At 38.8% G+C, this 26189-nt stretch overlaps 1 protein-coding gene across 50 annotated transcripts in view; it reads right to left on the reverse strand.

The window, feature by feature from the left end:
• The window catches only part of Mtmr3 (myotubularin related protein 3), a 112934-nt gene that overhangs the window by 58299 nt on the left and 28446 nt on the right, over positions 1-26189 (reverse strand). For 23 of the 50 annotated variants that reach the window (XM_087583418.1, XM_087583409.1, XM_087583425.1 and 20 more), the window contains 1 exon segment: positions 6236-6284. The gene's annotated coding sequence lies outside the window, so the exon portion shown is untranslated. 50 annotated transcript variants of the gene reach the window in all.

The raw sequence follows: 26189 nt of genomic DNA on the forward strand, positions 1-26189 counted from the left end.
TTGTTTTATTTTGTCTTTGGAGGCAGGATCAGGAAATGAAGCCAAGGCTGACCTCTCACTTACCATTCTTCTTCCTGAGTCTCCTGAACACTGAGATGATTAGCACATCACCACTCCAGGCCTCAACCTGCCTGGTAAAAACTGTGAGTGCTCTACTACTTTAAAAAGTATTCAAATCACACACAAGCAATGCATTTACTACGAAGCACAGAAAAATGATGCAGTGCTACTTAACAACAGCCATTCCGCCAGAAAAGGGTGGGATGAGGACTACAGACAGAGAGGCAGCTCAGACAGCAGAGTGCTAACCTAGTATGCACAAGGGCCTGAGATTCAATCCCCAGGCCCCAAAACACTGGGTACAGTGACGCACACTCACAACCCAGCAAGTCGGAGGTACAACGAAAAGACTGCAAAGTCAAGGTTACCCTCAGCCTCCCAGTAAATCAGTCTTGAGACCCTATCTCAGAGAGAAAAGAAGTACAGAGAGTTTTCTCATTTTCATACATTTAGAACATTTATTTTACATTTCTAATTAGATGGATTTGGTTTACTCTGGTTGGTTCTAAAATAGGGTTTTGCTGTGTTAACCCAGGCTTACCTTAAATTTGTGAACTTCAACCTTCTGAGTGATGGAATTACCGGTGTAATTACTACATCAGGCTAGGAAAATAAACTTCTCTACATAAAGTTTTTGGTTAGACTTTCTGGTTTTTTGGTTTTTTGTTTTTTAAAGTATTTTGTGTGTGTGAGCATTTTTCTTGCATGCATGCCTAATGGCTGGCTGTTAAGATCAGAAGAGGGTACTGGAACTAGAATTATAAACAATTGTGAGGCACTATGAGGGTGCTGGGATTCAAACCCAGGCCCTCTGCAAGAGCAACAAGTGCTCGTAAATACTGGGTCAACTCTCCAGCCCCTAGGTTGGTTTTCTAACACAGTCTCACATTATAGCTCAGGATGGCCTGGAACCCACAACCATAACCTTGACTGGCAGAGAGCTTTTAGGCTCAACTTTCGCAGTGCTCAGACCACAGGAACAACTGACCAGAGCAGCTATAAAACGTTATTAAAGGAAACTGAAAATAACTGGTATATAAATAAAAGGTTTTCACTTAACCAGACTAAAAGTGCAAATAATGGCTTCAAGAAAAGACGACTACTGACCTAAAGCAATGACAGAGAGTGTAGAAGCTCTAAGTCCTGACTATGCTGTGCTCATGTGGGAGCATCCCTTACCAAAAACTGCACCAGAATGGCAGGGTTTAGATTTCAGGGTGGTTGTTGTTGTTAGATTTCAGGGTTGTTGTTTTGTTGTTGTTTTCCCAGACTTTGGAACACTTAAGATTGTGGGTTTGGGGATTAAGAAGACAGGTCTTCGGGGTTGGGGATTTAGCTCAGTGGTAGAGCAAGCGCAAGGCCCTGGGTTCGGTCCCCAGCTCCAAAAAAAAAAAAAAAGAAGCCAGGTCTTCTATTGTTGAGAATAGTTTTCAACAATAAAGAACTTCTGGGGGAATCACCATCCTGACCTCAAGCTGTATTACAGAGCAACAGTGATAACAACTGTACAGTATTGGTACAGAGACAGGCAGGTAGATCAATGAAGACCTAGAAATGAACCCACATATCAACGGTCACCTGATTTTTGACAAAGGAGCTAAAACCATCCAGTGGAAAAAAGGTAGCATTTCCAACAAATGGTGGTGGTTCAACTAGTCATCAGCATGTAGAAGAATGCAAATCGATCCATTCTTATTGCCCTGCACAAAACTCAAGTCCAAGTGGATCAAGGACCTCCACGTAAAACCAGATACACTCAAACTAATAGAAGAAAAAGTGGGAAGAGACTCAAACACATGGGCACTGGGGAAAATTGCTTGAACAGAACACCAATGGCTTATGCTCTAAGATCAAGAATCAACAAACGGTACCTCATAAAACTGCAAAGCTTCTGTAAGGCAAAGGACACTGTCATTAGGACAAAACAGCAACCAATAGATTGTGAAAAGATCTTTACCAATCCTACATCCGATAGAGGGTTCTAACATCCAATATATACAAAGAACTCAAGAAGGTATACTCCAGAGAACCAAATAATCCTATTCAAAAATGGGGTTCAGAGCTAAACAAAGAATTCACAGCTGAGGAATGCCGAATGGCTGAGAAGCACCTAAAGAAATGTTCAACATCCTTAGTTATCGGGAAAATGTAAATCAAAACAACCCTGAGATTCCACCTCACACCAGTCAGAATGGCTAAGATAAAAAATTTAGGTGACAACAGATGCTAGTGAGGATGTGGAGAAAGAGGAACACTCCTCCCTCCATTGTTGGTGGGATTGCAAGCTGGCACAACCACTCTGGAAATCAGTCTGGAGGTTCCTCAGAAAATTGGACATTGCACTACCTGAGGACCCAGCTATATCTCCTGGGCATATACCCAAAAGATGCCCCAACATATAACAAAGACTCGTGCTCCACTATGTTCATAGCAGCCTTATTTATAATAGCCAGAAGCTGGAAAGAACCCAGGTGTCCCTCAATGTGGTACATTTACACAATGGAGTACTTACTACTCAGCTATTAAAAAGTATGACTTCATGAAATTCATAGGCACATGGACAGAACTAGAAAATATCATCCTGAGTGAGGTAACCCAATCACAAAAAACCACACATGGTATGCACTCACTGATAAGTAGATATTAGCCCAAAAGCTCAGATTTTCTAATATACAGTCCATAGACCACAAGAAGACCACAGACTTCAAGACCACAGACTTCACGATCAAAGTATGGATGCTTTAGTCCTTCTTAGAAGGGGGAACAAAAATATTCACAGGAGAAAGTACGGAGACAAAGTTTGGAACAGAAACTGAAGGAAAGGCCATCCAGAGCCTGTCCCACCTGAGGATCCAGCCCATATGCAGTCACCAAACCCAGACACTATTGCTGATGCCAAGAAGTGCAAGCTGACAGGAGCCTGATATAGCTGTCTCCTGAGAGGTTCTGCCAGAGCGAGAGACATACAGAGGCAGATGCTTGCAGCCAACCTTCGACTGAGAACAGGGTCCTCATTGGAGGAATTAGAGAAAGGATTGGAGGAGCTAAAGGGGCTTGCAACTCCATAAGAACAACAATGCCAACCAACCAGAGCTCCCAGGGACTAAATCACTACCTGAAGACTACACGTGGACGGACCCATGGCTCTAGCTGCATATGTAGCAGAGGATGGCCTTGTTGGGTACCAATGGGAGGAGAAACCCTTGGACCTGCTAAGGCTGGACCCCTCAGTGTAGGGAAATGTCAGAGTAGGGAGGTGGAAAGGGGTGGGTGGGTGTGAGGAACATCCTCATAGAAGCAGGGGGAGGGGGTATTAGATAGGGGAGTTTACAGATGGGAAACAAGGAAAGGGGATAACATTTGAAATGTAAATTTAAAAAATGTCTAAAAAAAAAAAAAAAAAAAAAAGAGGAATGCCAGACCAATACTAAAGTTATGACCATAAGGATAAGCCACATTATTTCTGTGAGCCTCAGCTTCATGTGATATATTTAGTATTCTTAACAGCATAATTACCGCTTTATGGTCAATAGTTTGCCACTCAATCATATATATGATAATACATGTTCCTATAGGTTCTGACTGACTTTGGTAGAGGACAGTGCCCAAAAAAGTCTTTGCATATGTACACCTCAAGCTTTAAGGCAAAGTGGGAACAAGAAGGGTACATAGAGAATAAAACAAAAGAATCCACTGGAGAACATGTAAAAGCCAGGAGGCAGTCCTGGGTGGTTACATGGTGTGCATAGGGAAGAGGTAGCTAGCTAAGGCTGATTTGTTTGTTGATTCCATGCTAAGGGATTTGATCCTAGGATGGATACTGGACAAGGTCATTGGGTAAGGGTGAGTGAAGACAGGACAGGCTAGAGAACAGGCCAGAATTCTTAAAATCCTGATTTCTCAGAGAACTAAACACTATGTCAGGGTAGAGTCACCTAAACCCAAGAATATATATATATTAAAATTCATAAGGAAAGCTGCTTACTTTATAAGCTAATCACAAGCTGCTTCCAGAAATCACAGGTCACTAAAACAAAAAAAAAGCCCAGTGCCAGTGTGAGCCACTTCTCTATGAATTATTGATCAGGAAGGCTCGTGGGCCTCCCCAAACAGTATGCTACTACACTGGTTGCCACTAAAACTACATAGTAAAACTCTATGCCCTATGACACCACAAGCTTTAGTCACAGGACATAAAGAAATCAGGTTTTAACTGAACAGTGTCAGAAGGTGCTCCGCATGCTGGAGAACTGTCCTTAGCAGATAGATACTCAGCTGTGAACCCTGTGTGCACACCACCAACTGATCAGCAAGACATGCCCACTAGAGCAGTGATGGCAAGTCTGTTAAAGAGTACCAACTTTCTGACTGAATTTACCACTGCATGAAGGGAATTCTTGTCTGGTACTCTAAACCTAGAGAAAACCCGTGGCTTGGGAGGTCATATACTACAGTGGGAAAGCTACTGCTGCCCTTTTGATAAGTGAGCATGGCATAACTATCAAACTGCCTTCTAAATCTTTTTGTTTATCACTGTAGGTCAGTGCTGCTGTTGTTGCTGGTCAGGAAGCTCATTTTTGCCGGGGGCAGAGGTCATTGCACAAACTCATAACTGGTAAAAGTCAAAATAACTGTTGAAAGCTGAACCTATATGAAACATCTGTACCACCAATTCCAGTCTACAAGAAATAATGTGTGTGGAGGGATATGTATATGTATATGTATATATACATACACACATATACATACATACACACACATATATAAATAAGCTGGAGGAAGAGGAGTGTTGTGGATCACTTTCTTCTAGACACTGTACATTGTATGTCTGTTCTCTCTCTCTCTCTCTCTCTCTCTCTCTCTCTCTCTCTCTCTGTCAACCTGTACATGCATTTCACATGTTGGTGCATGTGTGTGCATGTATACACATGAAGGTGGAAGCCAAAGGTTGACAGTGGGTATCTAAATCACTCACCACTTTACTTACTAAGGCAGGATCTGCTGTAGAACTGGGGGTTCACTGATTTGGTTCTCTGGCTAGCCAGCTTGCACCAGCCTCTGACTCCGATGCACTAGAATTAGAGAAAAGCAGCTTTTATATAGGAGCTGGAGTTCTAACCTCTAGACCTCATGTTTGCACAGAAACCCTTTATCCTCTGAGCCACTTCCCCAGCCAGGCTATTGCATTCCCACTCTCGAGCTCTCAGTAACTGTGCACAAAGGCTGGTCAGCATTATGTCAGGAGTGGGATGCGGGGAGGACAGGAAGTACAGATCACAGGGCCAAGAGGCCCCATCCTTTCCTGACAATATAAACAAAGTCAATGGGGCTGGAGACAGGAGAGGCATTTTCCTCGGTGGTACAGCCATATAAGTAAGGTGAGCATAAACAACACCTCACTCAGACAGCCCCAAATAAACTCAGTGGGCTGTGAGAGGACGGAGGGAAAAGAGAGGAGAGATGAAAGACATGACACAAGAATCAGTGAAAGAGTAACAAGCAAAAAGGCTCTGGGGATAAACATACCCAAAATATATACATGTCTGAAAATGTCGTAGTAAGTCCATTGTTATACATACTCAACAGATACTAATAAAGCTGAGCTAGGTGTGGTACACACATATTTAATCTCAGCAGAGACAGGCAAATCTCTGGGAATCAAGGACAGCCAGGGCTACATAGCTGAGATCCTGTCTCTAAAAATAAATAAATAAAATAAATAGCTGGAGAAGGGCTTAGTTGGTAGAGTGCTTCCCTAGCATGCAGGAAGTCCTGAGTTTAGTCCTCCAAACTTATTGGTGGTGTAAAGTCTGTAATCCCAGGAGGACCAAGAGCTCATGGACACCATCTGTTACACAGCAAATCTCAGGCCCGACTCTGCTCCAAAATACACACACACACACACACACACACACACACACACTTACTTTTAAAAGCTCCAGAATGATAAATATTCAAACAAAAGAATAAATGCTACATCTCAAAACCACAACGATCCTACACATTTTCAGGCATAAAGAACACTGTATTATGCCACAAGTAAATCCAGAAAAGGTAATCTGGCCTGGGTCTTAATGAAAATGTACAGGGATAAACAGTGTCACAAAACCAAACTGTAAATACATTTTCCCTATTTCAAATCACCAGAATGATTGCAGGAGAAAAACAAACTTACCAAGTATCTTCCTGAGAACTTTTTCTTCTACAAGGTTTTACAAGGAAATCTGCAAAAGAAACAAATATCCCACGGTCAACTTAGACCACTTAAGAGCCCCCTTTAAGACTTTTCTCTCTATACCAACATCTAGAACTGCTGTATGGACTCTTGGTGGATACTCAGATTTGTTTCTGACATGGATCAGAAACCTAGGATGCTCCATAGTGAGTCCCTCAGGCTACCAAGTGTCACCTCCCACAGCTGGGCAGGGAATCCTTTGCTACTGTCACCACCATTTTACCCTAGGTTCAACCTCTAGTTTAAGGTCTTTTGTGCATTTTACTGACTTCTACCAAAGGAGATTACTTATCTTTTTAGGATATCAAAATAAAGAATTCCTAGCTGGGCAGTGGTGATGCACTCAGGAGGCAGAGGCAGGCAGATCTCTGTAAGTTTGAGGCCAGCCTGATCAGTCTACATATAGAGTGAGTTCCAAGACAGCCAAAGCTACACAAAAAGAAGAAAACAAAACAAAAGAAAACAAAACCCTCCTGCCATCAGACAACAATCTGAACTTCATAGAAGTAAGAGAACTAAATCTACCCAAGTGTAGTAAATTCTCTTAGTATTTGTAGACACATCCTTCTCAACTTGTCTTTTGGAGTTAGTTTTAGTTTTGTATTTGTATTTGGGGGAGGGGGCAGTTTAGTTGGTTTTGTTTGAACAAAGTCTGGGTCTCATTCTGTAGCCCAGGTTAGCCTGGTATTCACCATGTAACTAGAGACTAGACTAGAATGCATGGTACTCTGCCTGCCTTAGCCTAGTGAGAGCTGGGATTATAGGTCTGAGCTACTGTATATGGTACTTAAAATATATGAAGTAATATAACTAAGACTTACAGAGTACCAAAACTCTAAAGAATTAGAAAATGAAGGGCAAAGTTTAAGAAGCAAAACAATGGTTGCTGGTGACCTAAGTAATTGGGCATGTATCAGATTAAACTCAAGACACAGGGCAAATCTACTGATAAGAATGAATGAATGGACCTAGCAGTAACGCACACTTGTAATCCTAGCATTTAAGAGACTAAGGCTGCAGTACTGCTGCAGGTTTATGTCTAACCTAGACTACATAACAAGACTCCATCTCAAAAATAAAAAAAGAACAACCAGCTTATGGTGCTGGATAAATCAGACAACAGCAACGCTAAAAAAAAAAAAAAAAAAAAAAAAAAAAAAAAGACTAAAGCAGAACAGCGTTGTGCCAGCAATGACTCCTCAGTAACCACACTCCGACATCTCCTTACTCAGTGGATCGTCACTGTGACAGTGCCAACAAAGCAACACTGGCATTCCAAGCAAAGGTGAGCCTGAAAGAAGTTCTCCTATACCATGAGGTCATAAATATTTCAGAGAATAACAACAGTTATGTTTGAGTGACCTTCAATATTCTCCTGTTCATTGAGATAGGATAAAATGTAGCTATGTTAAATACAAACAATTAATTAAAAGATCTAACTATAATGAATATTTAGAGGCACAAATACATGAGGCACAAATCAAAGCAGGGGATGGGACAGGGATAGAGTAACTTTAAGCTAATCCTTATGCATTAAATTACTCTAAATTCTATAACTAAGGTCTAGAGTGGCCAAAAAAAAAAAAATCGATCTTTCTGCATCCCTCTCAATAAGATATAAATTTCTTTTTTTTTTTTAAGATTTATTTTATGTATGTGAGTACACTGTAGCTATCTTCAGACAAACCAGAAGAGGGCACCAGATCTCATTACAGATAGTTGTGAGCCACCATGTAGTTGCTGGGATTTGAACTCAGGACCTCTGGGAGAGCAGTCAGTGCCCTTAACCGCTGAGCCATCTCTCCAGCCCAAGATATAAATTTCTATTACACACAGGCGCGCGCACACACACACACACACACACACACACACACACACACAGGCACACACACACACAGGCACACACATACACACACACACACACACACACACACACACACACACACAGAGGAACGGGGATGGGGATCCTATAGAGTGTAAAGATCAATACACCTGATTTTAAATACCATGACAGTATACATTAATGTGCAGCTACACCAGGAGATGATTAGGTAACAACTTAAGAGCCTGAAGGCTTTGAGATCAAGAAGGAATATACACATTCAATTCCCACACAAACTCGTTTATGTAATTAACTACATGAGACCTGACACACTGGCTTTAACAAAGGCAGGGAGGAACATCATTTGTATATCATTGATACTTTTTTTTAAATTAAATATGAAAACAAACCAAGGTAAAACAAATAAAATCTAAAGAGATGCTATGCCTCCTAAAACATTTATGGGTGGAGAGTGGGTAAGTAGATATTGTTGACTCTGATATGTTTTGGGAAAAAAGAGTGCTCTTTAGATGGTCCTGTCTCACTTTTTCAAATGGAGGCTAGAGTTCAAAACTTTAAGAAGGCAGTATTAAACCTTCATTTTTAAATGATCTCTATTTCCCACCAAAATGAAAACAAAAGACTTTCTTGCTTATAAATAATAAGAAACAGATTCAGACACAATTGAGTACAGAGGCAACATTTAAAAATTCAGGGCTGTGGATGTGGCTGAGCTGATAGTGTCTGCCTAGCATGAGCAAAGAAACGCCCTGGTTCAACACCCAGAACTACACGAAACCCGGCATGTTACATGCCTGTCTAGCATTCTGAAGAAGAAGCAGAAGGATCCAAAGTTCAAAGTTATTCTAGGTTAAAAAGGGGTTCCAAGAAAGCCTGAGCTACAGGAGACCCTGTCTCAAAATAAATAAATAAATAAATAAATAAATAAATAAATAAATAAATAAATCCCAGACGAGACAAAAAATTTAAAAAAAGAAAGAGAAGGTGAGAAAAAGAAAAACAAAAACTTGGGGGAGTTAAACTTTAAGGAGCATTTTACAACTGGCACTAGCTACACTGGGTGACTTTTTCTCTTTCCAATTAGTACTTCATTACTATGGTTATTAATGTTTCTGGCATCCAATACTATACTTCAGTAGCATGTTTACTAGGATTATTCCATGGTAGGAAAACTATTTAATCACAAGAATTAACCCAAACCCACACATTTAATAGCTGAATGAACTAATTATGATTAAAACGTATTCCCTGAATCTAAAGTTTTCTCTGAAGCCTTTACTACTGAAATCAAGAATAAATGAAAACAGAAACAAGGAGGCAGTTCTAAAGAGTGACTGCATGTACCAATCCCCATGGTAAGTGATGGTGGGCCTCTCACCTAACAGCACTTATGGGCAGGGCATGACACATCAATAAATAAAATAAAGTCCCTACCCTTGTGTAGCACCATCTGGTCTCAGTGTGACTTTCTCAAATTGTGCCATTTTATTTACAAGCATGCTTTGTAAAGACAAACAACAATACATACATGTTTAAAATCAAAACCACATCCTGTGTCTTTTACCGTTCTGGAGACACTAATGACTGACAGTAGTCAGAGCCCTGGATGCCCTGGTTTCATGATTAGTTTACTGCACTTCTCTGCAGCTGTGGAACACAGATAAGCAGTTAACTGTTATCATGCCCAGCACAAAACAACCATCCTTCTCTTAGGAAAAACAAACAAAAAGAAAACCAAAACCAGGGGCTGGGGATTTAGCTCAGTGGTAGAGCGCTTACCTAGGAAGCGCAAGGCCCTGGGTTCGGTCCCCAGCTCCAAAAAAAAAAAAAAAAAAAAGAAAACCAAAACCAAGCCAAACACCTAAATTATCAGAAACAGCCAGACCCCATGTTACAATTCCATATCAAAGAACATATACTGGTAACAAGTTGCTTCGAACAGCAATTCTCAAATGTCACTGCTAAAAGGAATCGTCTGGTTCCGCAGAAAAATAACGAAAGAACTACTCTGGTATAATTCTGGAATTAGACAAGTGATGTAGAGTATGTGGCTCATGGATTATACAAATTTATTTTTTTGAACATGGGAGATTCTGAATACGCTCGTCAAAGGGTGTTTTGTAGTAAGATTTCAGTTGCTGATCAATGTTGAAGGTCATTTGTCATCAACGAGTAGCTGAAATGCTGGCAGCAACTTTTCCAACTATGGACCTCAGACTGTAACGAGTCTACACCAAAGTGACCGCTTTGCCATCTTTAAACACTAAGACTTGACTACATCCCACAAGCACCTTATTCCTTATTCCTGTCTCAAGGAGGTAACCAGCCTGAAGAAGCTGAATGGTGACAGAAAAGATTATCTACATCCAAACCGACAGCATATCTGATTGGTAACCCTTAAAACAACTTAGTTGGGGTTGGGGATTTAGCTCAGTGATAGAGTGTTTGCCTAGCAAGCGCAAGGCCCTGGGTTCAGTCCCCAGCTCCGGAAAAAAAAACAAAAAAACAACAACAACAACAAAAAAATCCTTAGTTTATGAGGATTTTTCTTTTAAATTTAAACCTTTTAAAGGGAAGGGAGCAGAAGCAGGAAGGTCTCCGAGTTCAGCACTAGCTTGGTCTAAAGAGTGAGTTCTAGGACAGCCAGGGTACACCCAGAAACCCTGTCTCAAAAGAAAATAAAAAACCAAAAAACCTACAACAACCACATACAATTTACTTTTTAAAAAGTTAAAATTTAAAATGTCAAAAATGTAAAGATAATACATTTTTCTGACTTGTTCTTTATGATTACTTTTCCTATTTTACTCAGATGTATTAAGCCATTAACAGAATTATATGGAAGTTCCACAAGTAATCTATAATGTTAATTTTCTGACTTCCCCTATAAAAATGGGAAGGTATCATTTTACTATTAAAATTAAGAATTAAAAACCAATCTTGGAGTCAGGAAGACAGTTCAGTGGAAGTCAGGAAGACAGACCTCGATTTGGACCTCCAGCTCCCATTTAAAAGCTAGCATGACATCACAAGCCTGTGCTGAGGGGGAGAGACAAAGCCCAGGCTCAGTGGCTCTGTATAAAAATAAGGTGGAAAGAGAGACACCAATGTCAACCTCAGGTTTCCTAATACACGTGTATTAGCGAGTATACATACCTACACACACTGTAAGGCAGCACTTGGGAAGGTTTAACATCTAAAATGAAAAATGTTCCCTGTTTCCTAAAAGGGGAGGTGCATAATTTACTGAGAACAAAGCTGTCTGGAACTGGAGAGAGCTCAGCAGTCAACAGCATTTACTGCTCAATCACAAGAACATCAGCTCCCAGTGCCCACGTAGGGCGGCCAGTGGACCCAAGCCTGCTTCCAATCTCTGACGGCAGCCACACATGTGTGTTCACACACACACACACACACACACACACACACACACACACACACACACAAATTAAGTAAATAAAATCATTTAAATTTTCCCCTCTTTACTTCATGTGCATGGATATTTTACTAGAAATTAATTTGACTAAAAGCCATGTAGGATCAGTCTAAGTGTCAGAGTTGGCTTATTATTTATAATTCAATACACATCAGAAAGACTATCTGTAGCACTGGAAAGTCTCTTGACTTCTGTTCCTTTGAGCAGTTCCAAGGCATACCTCTGGGAAGGCAACCTTCTGACACACACGCTAATATCTCAATGTCACTTGGCACTTGCTCTCAGTAACCTTTTAGCACAGAGAACAGAAGCGGCTGGAGCATTTGTCTTTCACCCCACCTCAACGCACAGATCAAATATTCTACTGAAATAGAATGACAATTCAAATCCCAGAAATTCATGGAAACTTAAATTCTCCTAATAGTAAGTTTATAAAGACTTATCTTGCCTTAACATTTTACCTAACATTAATCCACAAAATCTGCTCCTGAAATTCAGGAAAAAAAGTGGATTTTCTTAGGTAAAGGACTTAAAATACCTATCCCTATGATAAACAGGTTCTCAAAAGGATTCTGCAATAACGTTACAATTAAGAACTCCTATATATATATATCTGGGGTTGGGGATTTAGCTCAGCGGTAGAGCACTTGCCTAGCGAGCGCAAGGCCCTGGGTTCGGTCCCCAGCTCCGAAAAAAAAAAGAAAAAGAAAAAAAAAAAAAAGAACTCCTATATCTTTTAACATTAAATTTTTAAAAGAATTACATATGATACTGTATTTACATAAGAACTATTTCTTATATACTCAGAAAAAAATAAAGAAAATCAATCTGTAAGTTATATTACAAAGACAATTTTAAAGGCCACTAAAAGCTCTAGAAAAAAATCTGTAAAACCATCAATGTAGTTCTGAAACCTGCCAAACTGACACCACTTATACCAGCACACTCTGCTTCTGAACCTTCCCACAAAGCACATATGGAACACTATTCCCTAACCCTCTCACCAAGCAGTTGCCTAATAAAAAGGGAGGGAAAAAAAGCCTAATCTGGTAGTCAGTTTGCTAACGGAACCCTAAAACTCTGTCCATGTTAAATAACATGTCTCATTTTCCTATCTTCTTTAGACACTTGGCAGAGCAAACACGAATTCTAGGAAAAGTATGAAAGTAAACCACACTAAAAAAAAAGAAAAAAGAAAAAAAAAGATAACCAGTACTCTTAACCAAGCTGATCTGCCCACTAGTTATCATGTTTGAGTATTTTATTAGGAGTGATACGGTTGCTTGCCACTTTTGTGAATTGAGTCTTGAATTTTATGTACAGTAACAAGCATCAAAATGGTCAAGCCAGGGATTCAGCTCAGCCACTGAAGTGCTTGCCTCAATGAAAATGCATACCCATCCTTTCAGCTTACAAATTAAAAATAAAAATTTAAACTTTGAGCCTAGCAGTGGTGGCACACACCTTCGATCCCAGTACTTGGGAGGCAGAGGCAGGCAGATCTCTGAGTTCAAAGCCAGTCTGGTCTACAGAGTTCCAGGGCAGCCAGAGCTACACAGAGAAACACAAACAAACAAACTTATGTCATCACAATTAAAAACTGCTGTGCTGAAGGCTAAACAGATAGCTCAGTGGTTAAAAGCACTTCTCACTCTTGCCCATGGCCTGGATTCAACTGTCAGCCCCCACACTGTGGCTCCCAACTCTGTATCTACAGGTCTGGGGATATATAAGAAGCCTTCCCCTATCCTTTCCAGGCACCAGGCACACATGTGGTGTACAGACAGAAATGCAAGCAAACCAATACACACATAAAATAAAAATACATAAATAAATCTAAAAGCTTTCTAACCCTGCTGTACTTACCTACCACATACAAAACAAACTGACACCTCTCCAGTCTGTAAGTGCATTCAGAAAAGGGCACACTCAAAGACTACACACATTGCTGTGTGCAATGAAAAGAGCCTACTCTTCTACTGGCCTAGTTAAAATTTATATTCTGGCAATTAGGTAGGGGGCTACTCGTATTTCTGAAAACAAGCCAATAAAAACTCCAATAACTTCCAATAGCCACATACCACAGTGAGGTCTCTGTTTACAAAGGAAACTCAAAGACCTAGCCTCTCTAAACAGTCCTCCTTAGAATATTCAAAGCCAAGACACCAGAAATCAGCATCTTCAACACATACTCAGAAAAAAACAAAAGTAAAAATAATCACTCTACATTATTTCTATCATGTAAGCAGAGGAGTACATATGACTGCTGTCCTAATACGTACAGGGAGGGAAAGCAGAACTTTTTCTTTTCTTTTTTTCTTTTTTTGTTTGTTTGTTTGTTTGTTTGTTTTCGGAGCTGGGGACCGAACCCAGGGCCTTGCGCTTGCCACTGAGCCAAATCCCCAACCCCTGAAAGCAGAACTTTTTAACTAACGTTAAAAGAGTTCATCACTATGTTTTATTTATGGAAAGGAAATCAAAAGTATCAAGTTAAATAAGGGCTAATAAAAATTGTTAAGTAAAAGGAATTCTCTCTTGTGCTTTTAAATAACTACATTTAAGTCAGCAATTGAGAAAAGTTTAAACAATCACATAGAAGACAAAATGCAGAACCATGGCTTTAAAACCTTCTTCAGCTATTATGAAATCAGTTGGAAAATCAGAGACTCCTTCAAGAGATAAATTTATATTCATACAAATTTTGGTAAAATAGTCTCAAGATGAAAAAACAGCTGGACAGAAACCTACATTAAAAATTATAGAGTAATCCAAAGACAATGACCATACATCAAAAACAGACTGGCTGGGTGCAGCAGGGAAGCTAACACAGGAAGACCTCAGACTGAGGCAAACCTAGGCAATGACTTCCACCACTCAATAAATGATACTCCATTCAGGAAAAAAAAGAATGTCCAATGGACACAAAGCATGTGAATGAGAAGTACCTATATGTAGTATTCCCCACACTTGTACAGACAGACACATACACACACACACAAACACACACATGCACAAATGCACTATAGTATGTGGTACACATGTCATTCAAAACAAGTAAAATTTTATGCCTACCAAGTTGCTTTTTGAAACTACATTTTGAATATGTCACTTCCTGTTTCAATAGTGTCAAACCCCATTGACATCAAGCTAACCCACTGGTCCTGCTCTTGCCCCATGCACTCCTCTAGCTGTCAAACTCTAAGAAATAAATAAATATGGCTCTCCAATCTGTCCTATGCTATTTAGCACATTAAAATGCCACTGTGAATATTTACTATCTTCTCTAAAGCTTAAAAAAAAAAAAAACAAACCAACATTTCTAGCCTGTTATCATTTGTCATATTGTAAAACAAACTGCTTTTCAAAACTAGGCAGTCTCTTTTACCTTTAAAGTTTTAAAAGATATCTAGCTATCTACCCTGAATATCTTTTTGTTAAAATTTAATCAGAAGTCCTACACTGTGGTCCACGCCTTTAACCTCAGGCAAAGGCAGGCAGATCTCTATCTACAGAGTTCCAGGTCAGTCTGGTGTACATAGTGAGACCTGTTTCAAAAAGAGAAAAAAATTTCAATCAGCATATAACTGACACACTATGTACATTTAAAGTGAACTTTTTCATTGTTTTATTTTAAAAATATGTATTTAACTTAAAATACATATTTAAGTACACAATTTGATAGACATTCACACTGCTGTACAATCAGTTAGATACTGAAAATCACTATCCATATTCCAGAATTTTTCATCCTACTAAACTGAACTATCCCCATGCTCCTGTAACTCACTGCTTCCTCCCCTCAGTCCCTATATTCACTATCACTTTGCTTTTATGGATTTGCTTTTCTACGTAGCTCAAATAAACTCATCAAATCCCTTAACTTATTAGAATAGAAATATTTGATTCTACCTCATTACTTAAATAGAACAGCTACCTCATTTGGTTTAGGTAATGCTATAGAAATAATTTAGAAGAGAACCAGGAGGAAAAAGAAAATATGAACTATGGAGCCATGAGTCAGGAAAATCCTAAGAGAATTACACCAATGTTCAAAGATCATTGAAACTATGGACAGTACACTCCAACTTCTAGTCCTTAAGACCCCAAATCGCCTGCTCCATTCTTCCTTCAATTATGTACAGTGCTGCAGTATTCTGCCAGAGTCACGCCCTTCTCCTTTATCTGCTTAAGCTTTAATTGAATCTCTGTGTCACCAGTGACAGAGTCCTAAAAAATAAACCATAATTATGGTGTAACTAGTTTAAAAACAAAGAGCAAGAATTATTGGGACCTAGATGAGAAATCCTTCTGCTCACTATTTCCTGTATCAATTGAACACAAAACACTTTTCCTAGTAACTGTCAGTTAATGCCCATAGATACTGAACATTTAATGAAACTTAGTTTTTACTGACAAAACTACTCATTTGAGTTTATTCTTTATAACTTCTCATTGACACTGACATGAAAAATTAAGAAGAAGCATGTAGCTCATTCAAGGAGTAGGGTACCCACCTAGCATGTGCAAGGCACTGGGTTTGATCTCAAGAATCAAAAGAAAACAAAACAGACAAAAAAGATATGAAGAGATGGAGTAAGGAAGGAGAGAAGGAAAGTAAACAATATTCTAAGCAATCCAGAATTCTAATATACTCAAAAATTAGTTTAAAAGGACAAAAAATTCTAGTTTTATTTATATTAAAGCCATCAAATATTTTACTGTATTTAAACATTCATTAAATATAATAACCTGTAAGTTAAACATTCTCCAGAAATATACTGATGTAGATACTGCATTCAATATATGGAGATACACTGTTGTTTTAGAATAACACAGTGACAACTCTAGCAAAGTATGATGTGTAATTCATTTGTTGTAACCAATCACCCTTTGTAGCTGATGGTTGGAATAAAAAGGTTTAACAACTATAAGCATAAACATTTCTAAAGTTTAATTGACAAATTAAAAATGAAATTAACAGAGTCAGTGATCAGAATGCTAACATAGCATGCCCAAAGGCCTCAATCACTATGATTAACAAAAAGAAAAATAAGGACATGTAAACATGGTTTTTACATATTTACTGCAAATAAAAGACTTATCAGGGTGAAAAGAATGCCGCAAATTTTCTACTGATTTGGTATTCATTCCAGTCATACCAACTAAGAAAATTTAAATATCAACAACTTTATGTCACTTTCTTATTATATAAAGAATAAAACATTGTTGTGTCTTTGCCTAGTGTATCCATATTCATTTTCATCCTGTGTGTTCATGTCCTTTATCCACTCCGAAAACCAAAAAGAAAAGTTGGGGGCTAGGGAGGTGCTGAGTAGCTAAAAGTGCTTTCCATGCAAGCCTGAGGACCCATGTACAAGCCAGACACTGGAGCTTCAGACAGAGTCTGTACTCCCAATGAGCCTTTGGGCAGATGGCTGGAAGGAAGAGACCTAAGAATCCCCAGAAGCTCACAGGCCAGCTAGCCTGGCAGACCCAAGGCAAGCAAAAGATCCTGTCACAAACAAAGTGGAAGATAAAAGACTGACACACAAAGTTGTTTTCTGACCTCCACAAGTGCACTGTGGCGTGCACATACCCTAGTTACTGGAATGTCTAGACTATGCAGTCTACTAAAATTGCAGAAGTACCCAGGGGGCCTAAAGAAACATGAACATAAAATTCAACATAACAATGAGGGGGTGGAGTTGCCTAAAGGAGAAATGGGAGAAGAATTAAAGGAAGAGGGAAAGTAGGCTTCCAGAAATGAAGTTATAATCAACTGATGAATAGCTAAATTAATAGCTCTCTCTCCCATGGTTTCCTAGTTCATCTACTATATACTGGCTTTAATCTTCCCCATGCATAAATCTGTTACTACTGATCTACTTTACATATTTTTGTGTTTGTTTCATTATATGTATTTGTGTTTTACCTTCATGTACATAGATACCACGAGGTCAGAAAATATGTCAGATCCCCTGGAGCTGGAATTATAGTTGTGAGCCACCACATGGGTGCTGGGAACCGAACTCAGGTTCTCTCTAAGCGCAGCAAGTGCTTTTAGCTGCTGGCTGTCTCTCCAGCACTCTTTACAAGAGCTTTAAGTTTCTTGTTTTAACAACCTATTTCCTAAACTATTATTTTGCTACCCAGTAGGTTACATCTGAGTCCTTCCATGTTTCCTTAGAATTCTGATGTCATTTTGATCCAAAATGACAAAAGTTGTCAAACATATCATGATACATTATTATTTTAGATCATTGGAATAAAATGACAGTTCCAAGTAGAGTCAAGGTCACTGCCATCCATTCTTTATTTCACTCCATTATCCTACTGCTCCTAAGAAGGGAGAGATGAGAAGGAAATTGGAGACTCTCTAGAAATTCTTGGGCAACTAGCCTGTTAGACACACACACACACACACACACACACACACACCAGCAAACAACAGAGACTGTCTCTGACCACCTCACATGTACATTTGCTTATAGTATTAGCCAGTGTATACACATTTCTAAGAAGTACAGTTTATGTTTGTTTTGATTTGTTTGTTTTTTGTTTTCATGAGAGGATTTCTCTGTGTAGACCAGGCTGTCCTCAAACTCAGAGATCCACCTGCCTCTGGATCCTGAGTGCTGCCACTGAAGATGTGCACCACTACTGTCCAGCTATTTTTGTCATTTGAACAGAATCATTCTGTACAATTATTTTGTCTTGCTTTTTAAAAAATATTTCTGCTGCTATTGTATACTGCTATAATTTGTTCATTTTTATCATCACTGCAGTATAAATACAAATAGATATTACTACTCTAGAATAAACAGTCTGAGCAGTCTCCTTATGAAGCTCAGCACACACATATGCTAACACCTACTAAAGTAGAACTAACAGTTCTACTTCTAGGTATTAACCCAAGAGAAATAAAAACATAATCACAAGACAACTTTAGCCCAAATGTCAGCAGTAACTTTTTCACAATTGTCCTAAACCAGAAACCCAAATATCTAACAATAGGTAATAAATTGTGGTGTGTTTCTACAGTGTACTACCACGCTCAGAAATAAAAAGGAACCCGAAGGTATAGCTAAGAGGTAAGGTACTTACCTGGCATGTAAGTACCTGAGTTCTATCTCTAGCATTCATTATAAAACAACATTAAATAAATCCACTGATTCGAACAAACTCAAGAGTATCCCAGCAAGCTTCTGGGGTACTCCTGTCTCCAGTTCACTAGCATTTAGATAACAGGTGCATCTTTTAAGTAGGTGCTAATGACTGAACCCAGGTCCTCATGATTGTAGGACAAGCACTTTACTGACTGAGCCGTCTCACCTCCCTGGCCATCAAAGGAGTTTTAGCTAACCGTATCTGAAAAGATTGAAGGATTATCTCATGCATGTGTTAAGAACATGGCTGAAAGGATGATCAATTCTAAAATCCCAAAAACACAGAAGCCTGAATATAACACAACAAACTATTAGCAGCAATAAAGTTTTTTTTCTCATTTTTGGACACTGTGTTTTATGCTTGTATTTATTTAAATTTATTTACAATAAACCTAAATTAAACAAGCAGAATTTGAACTATGGCTTCCCTTAATCAGATCTTAAGTAAGAAAACAAAACACCATAAAATATTTTAAAAGTATTTTCAATTGCAGTACAGACATTTTCTTCAAATTAAAAAAAGCAAAATATGTAATTATACAACACAAAATTAGGAAACGTGCTTCCTTAATTGCATGTTATAAAGGAATGAGCACAAAAGCAGACACACTGGCTTCAAGGACAAATGACCTGAGTATAGCTCCGCAGGGCCCTGTGCCTGATTAATGTTCTGCTATAACGAGTTTAAAATCCCTAGTAGGTTTTGAACAAGAGTTCCTGGTAAATCATATAGTCAGTCCTGGGAAAGTTCTTCAGAAAAAAGCAAGACAACTGAGTTACAGCCTTACTCTAATGACCAAGAAAATTTCACACCTAAGCTCAAAAAAATCAATACGAATTTTTCATTGGTATGACCAGAATTGTGTTTGTGATTCCAAATCAAAGACTGACTTCAAAAAGGTTTGCTCCTACAGAAGCTTTTGTTTAGTACAGCATGATGACAAAGAAAAAACTATAAACCGAAAGCCAGGCTTTTATAAATATTGATATCCTTACTCAATAACAAGGCCTCTTTTAGTGCGGCTTTACAAAGTGTGTTTTGCTGCCTACTTCAGACCTAAGAATTAGATGTAACGCCATTATTCACCACAATTTTATACTTTAAAACAGTGGTTCCTGAGCCTGTTGGTGGTGGCGCATCCTTTTAACCCCAGCACTTGGGAGGAAGAAGCAGGTAGATCTCTCAGTTTGAGGCCAGCCTGATCTACATGGTGAATTCTAGGACAGCCAGGGCTCTGTTATACACAAAAACCCTGTCTCGGAAACCCAAAACAAACAACTAAAACCAGCAGTTCTCAACATATGGGTCATGACCCTTTTGGGGGTCAAATGGCTTTTTCACAGGGTTTGCATATCAAATACCTTGCGTATCAGAAACTTCTATTACAACTCATAACAGAAAAATTAACACTCCGAAGCAACAATGAAAATACTTTCATGATCGGAAGTCACCACAATTTGAGACGCTAACCGTATTAAGGGGTCAAAGCATTAGGAAGGTTAAGAACCACTGTTCTAAAAGCTAGCATTTTATAAAATTTCAAGGTTTTCTAAAAGAAAAAGTGAGCAAATAAAACAACTGCTGAACCTCAAAAATAGAAAGTGTGTAGAGGGGTTGGGAATTTAGCTCAGTGGTAGAGCGCTTGCCTAGGAAGCGCAAGGCCCTGGGTTCGGTCCCCAGCTCTGAAAAAAAGAACCAAAAAAAAAAAAAAAAGAAAAGAAAGTGTGTAGAAATACAAAGTCTTGGAAGAGGATATCTTGGCAACCACTAAGCACTTAACACAAATTACTTACCGAAGCAAGAAAGTGACCACTGAATTAAAAACCTGGCAGCATTAAATGCTGTTGTTCTAGATGTGCTAAAGCTAATGGCATTTTTGGAAATTAACAGAGCGAATAACCTATTCATTCAAAAGTCAAATATTTATTAAAAATATCTTCAAGCTAGGCACGACTTTCTACTCCTCTCTTAGGCCCTGCCATCCCTACCCTTTATCTCAACACTGAACAGTTTCATCTAATGGGAAGTCAGGAAAACTGGCTTTCCATTGAATGCCTAGGCTCCCCATCCTCAAAGCTGGCATCAGCTTAGGAAGGACGTCTCCTTGTGCAGTATTTCTGCACTGTGAGTTTATATTGTAGGAAAGCTGGCACAGAGCAAACACAAGAGCTGGGAAGAGAAAAGCTGACCAGAGACTGTCTGCTCCATGGAATCAGTGTATGTGTCAGACTGGAACTGCCTAAAAAGTCCCTAGCCCATCCGAACGCCAGGCTTTCTTCCAAAATTAATTATAAAGTCATAGCCAGTACCATAAAAATATTAAATAATCTTGGTATACATTACCCCTGCTGGGTACAGATAAAGAAGGAGAGTTGTTTTCATCTGTCTTCTGAACAGGGGCTGCCTAAACATCCTCTACCCCGGAAATGGTTGGATGTACCCAGGTACAGAGCATGCATACAGGTAAAACATTTGCTAATAACATAAACACTGTATTTGCAATGCACATAACTCATTAAAGGGAAAAAGGAAATTTGCATACTAAAGGGTATGTTTGATTACATTTACATAAAGAATTACAGTGGCCAAATATTTGATAGCACAAGATGTAGAGCCTTTTAAACATTTTTTAGGAGTTAATTGATATTTTGCTTTTATAGTAGTCAGTTCTGAGAACACTTTCACCTAATTACACAGTACAAAACGCAACATGACATTTAGGGCCATTTCAGAAATTTTGGAAAGTCAAAATTCATTGAACAATTTAAGTCAGTGTCTGGAACAAAAGTTAAAAACAAAAATCAAACATCCTAATATATACAAAGAGACACTAATTTAATGCCCACATGCCAAGGAATGATAAGAATGACTACCCTTTTTTCATAATTAAATCATTATGTCTCTGTAAGAGCAAAAACTTGTATATGTAAAAACACTACAATTTAATTTTTTTCCCTCATAGACAGAGTCATTCCAAGTCAGAATCTGATTTTATACACACACGCAGTAAAATGAAGAATATTTCAAAAGTCTAGGTAGATGCACAACCATCTGAACACAATTTCTTTTTTAACTCTGAAGTTAGATTCCAGCTCCTATTGTACACCATTCCAATGGGAAAGTATATGCTAACGAGTTAAAGTTTTTCTCAAGATACTCATGAGCAGCTGCAATTTGCTCTCTGGTGAAGTTTGCCTGAACTGTAGGCTATTGAAAGAACAACTAAAAATGTCTCTTCTGTGTTTATACCTCTAATCCCAGCCCTGGGAAGGCAAAGACAGACAGATCTGGATGAGCTACAGGCCTGGCAGGAGAGAGACAGTGAGACCCTGTCTCAAAAAAAAAAAAAAAAAAAAAAAAAAAAAGTATTGATATATGAGAGATTGCTTTTATTGTTCTTAGAAAATAAATTCTCAAGTATTTAGAAGGAAAATACAGTGCCTCTAAGTTATTCTCAAATGATTTCAAAGAAAAAAATAAGAGTCATGAATATAAAAGAAAACATAAACAACTATTCAAAAAGGACTGAAAATTTCTTATATGATTCTAGAACTTATGTTAAATTTCAAGTGTCACTGTAATAAAGCACAGAACAATAAGACAAGATAATAATATTTAATTAGCCCATAGGTAGTTATCCAAACATCTATTACATCACATCATTTGTTACCTTACGGTTAAAAATGAAAAGGAACTCTATTCTCTACTTCCAGTAAAGTGTCCTTAGAATGCTGCAAAGGACTTAATCAGCAAAGGACTTAAGTCACATCACTGGCCTCAGGTCCACGTCCTTTGCTCTTAACACTGCTAGTTGTTTAGGTATGCCAATTCAGTGCTCTGTAAACTTTACAAACCTAAAAAAGAACATTCAGCAAAGAACTTTCTAGCATGAATCAAAAACCCAAAACAAAACAAAAAACCTGCCAAGACATTCTGGCAATAAATGGCAAAAATGGTGATTATCTCAAGTGTGAACTGAGAAGGAACAGGAAGAGACCTAAGGAAATACTTGTATATGCTGGGAAGCATATTTATATATAAATTGTGGGTCTACACATAGATGAGATCTTACTAAGCTTTAATTTAAAGATACTACATCAGAGGTTCTAAATCTACTTAATCCTGCAACACGGCCAACCATAAAATTACTTTGTAACTGCTTCATAGCTGTAATGTTGCTATTGTTATGACCCATGATGTAAATATCTGTGTTTTCTGATGGTCTTAGGCAATACTTGTAAAAGAGTCCTTTGACCCCTGTGATGGTTTGTATATGCTTGGCCCAGGAAATGGCACTATTACAAGGTATGGCCCTGTTGGAGTAGGTGTGTCACTGTGGGTGTTGGCTTTAAGACCCTCATTCCAGCTGCTGGAAGCCAGAATTCTGCTAGCAGCCTTCAGATGAAGATGTAGCACTCTCAGCTCCTCCTGCACCATGCCTGCCTGGATGCTGCATGTTCCCACCTTGATGATAATGGACTGATCTGAACCTGTAAGCCAACCGCAATTAAACGTTGTCCTTATGAGAGCTGCCTTGGACATGGAGTCTGTTCACAGCAGTAAACCCTAAGACAAACCCTGAAGCAGTCCCAAACCACAAGTTGAGACCCGCTGCCTGTAATCTCAGCATTCAGGAGGCTGAGGCAAGATTAAAAATTCAAGGTCACCCGGAGCAACATTAGATCCTGTTCTCAAAACAAAACAAGAAAGTAATCATTACAGAGTTCTAAATGGAACTTGTGCAATGAAATCAAAGAAGAGTAATGAAATAAAGGTAACCATCAGAGTCCCTATCTTCCAGACTATACAAGACCCCCAAGACACACACACACACACACACACACACACACACACACACACACACACACACACACACATTCACACCCAAAAAAAATTCATTAAAAAAAAAAATGAGTACCTACAAATAACATGATATTTTATTGAATATATACTTAACATTATCTATCTTACAATAGGGTTAGAAGTGTCTGTTAAGGGCTGGAGAGATGGCTCAGTGGTTAAGAGTACTGACTGCTCTTCCAGAGGTCCTGAGTTCAATTCCCAGCAACCACATGGTGGCTCACAACCATCTGTAATGAAATCCGACGCCCTCTTCTGGTGTGTCTGAAGACAGCTACAGTGTATATAATAAATAAATCTAAAAAAAAGTGTCTGTTAAAGACTGTCAAGTGTTGGATGAAGAAAATGTAGTACATGTAACAATGAATACAGTAAAACAAGAAAAAAACCCTGTTATTTGTGACATTATGGATCAAACTGGGGAAGACTATGGTAAGTAAAGTAAACAAAGTGCAGTTAGACATATAACACATGACTTCACAGATACATTTAATATGAAAAGTTAGCGAGACCCTATCTAAAACCACATTTGTTTGGTGTTTCTTACAGCTGATCTGGAGGAAGTGGGAGGGCTGAACGGGCAATGTGCTTGCCACAGAAGCTTGATGGCCTGAGTTTGGTCCCCAGAACCCACATAAGGCAGAAGGAAATGACTCTACAAAATTACCGATTACCACACATGTGCTACAGCATGTGAGTACACAAACACACACACACACACACATACACACACTCAATGCACAAATACTAATGTGTGTATATGAATACATATTGTTTGTTTGTTAAATTTAAAGTTGATCTGGGACTGGAGAGATGACTCAATGGATAAAAATGCTGTACCATAGGCAGGGCAATGGTGGCACACACCTTTAATCCCAGGACTTGAGAAGCAGGAGCAGGGAGATCTCTGTGAGCTCGAGGCCAGCCTGGTGTACAGGCTAAGTTCCAGGATAGTAAGGGCTACACAGTGAAACCCTGTCTCAGGGGAAGAAAACAAATGCTGTACCATCCAAGTATAAGGACCTGAGATCAAAGCCTCAGAACCCACACAAAATACACAGCAGTGTAAGTGTCTGTAACCCTGGTGTTCCTATGGGAAAACAAGAAGCTGAAATAGGAGACACCCTGGAAGCCCGGAGGCCACCTAGCCTGGCATAATCAGCATAAAAACAAAAAGACTCTCGGAAACAAAGGCATAAGACTAAAACTGACCCCCAAGGTTGTCCTTTGACCTCCATATATTAATGCAGACATATGCCCGCATGCGCGCGCGCACACACACAGAGATGCATCATGTACAGGCAAAAAAAAAAACTGGAGGAGGGGAGTTAATCTAACAGAAACATGTTATAAAGAGACTTGGTTGGTTAGGAAGAAGATAGAGGGGAAGGAAATACTGTTTCTTTTTTAGATAATGAAAATGTTATAAAACTGGTGATGGTTGTGCAATTCTCTGAACAAAGACAAAAATCACTGGCTTATATAGTCCAAATAGGTAATATATGTGATTTACATATCAAAAAAGTTATTTTCTTTGTTCACATGTAGTGCAGGTACACATATATATGTGTGCGTGTACACATACATATGTGTGCATGTATGTATGGTGATCAAAGGTCAACAAACAGCCTCTTCCTCCATCATTCTCTACCATATTTTTTGAGACAGAATTCTGGTCCAACCTGGATCTTGCCAATTCAGCCAGACTAGCTAGCCAGCCAGCCCCAGACTGGCTCCTGTCTCCACCTCTCCAGCTGGGACCTCAGGTGCATGCTGCCACACCCGGCTTTCTACATGAGTATTGCCAATCCAATTTCAAGTCCTCAGGTTTGCACAATGAGCATTTCACTGATTTAGCTGCATCCTAAACTCCCAATAAAGCCATTTTTGGGATGAGGGGATAGAAATCAGGTTAGACATACTACAAATTCTAGACAGACAGACACACACCCACCCCACATCTGCTTTTTTAAAGAGGAAGAACCAAGATAATGATAATCCCAGTACTCAGAAAACAGGGGAAAGTGGTCTCTAGGAAGTGGTCTACATAGCAAGTGAAACCTTGCATAAATAAATAAATAAATAATCAACCAATCAATCAACCCCCCACACCCCGCCAAAATTGGAGGAGGGATGGCATTGTTGGTTCATTCTCCCTTCTGAGAAGACATTTAAAAAATGCAAATATTAAGTAAGAAATATTGTATATCTTTATAAATTTTCTGTTCAAAGCAATGACTAAAGGTATGAGACAACACAAAGCAAATGTATGCATAATATATATATATATATATATATATATATATATATATATATATAACAATTAACAGGGCTGTAAGGCTAACAACTAGGAGGTAAGTACGGTAACAGAGAGAGGTAGATCAGCTATTACTATCTTCCTTCCACTGTGTTATATCTCATTTCAGAGATGCAAGTTCTGCTAACTTGGCTGTGTATTTCCACTGCAGAATTTTACATGCAAAAAAAGTTTGTTGCTTATTAAATAGTGATGTAAATTTGCCAAATCACCACTCAGAAGTATGCCACAACTCTAAGGAAGCATTTTTAAAATTAAGCATTTTTAGTTC

Source organism: Rattus norvegicus, chromosome 14 (assembly GCF_021556685.1).
Source record: "Rattus norvegicus strain SHRSP/BbbUtx chromosome 14, alternate assembly SHRSP_T2T, whole genome shotgun sequence".
Lineage (NCBI taxonomy): Eukaryota > Metazoa > Chordata > Mammalia > Rodentia > Muridae > Rattus > Rattus norvegicus.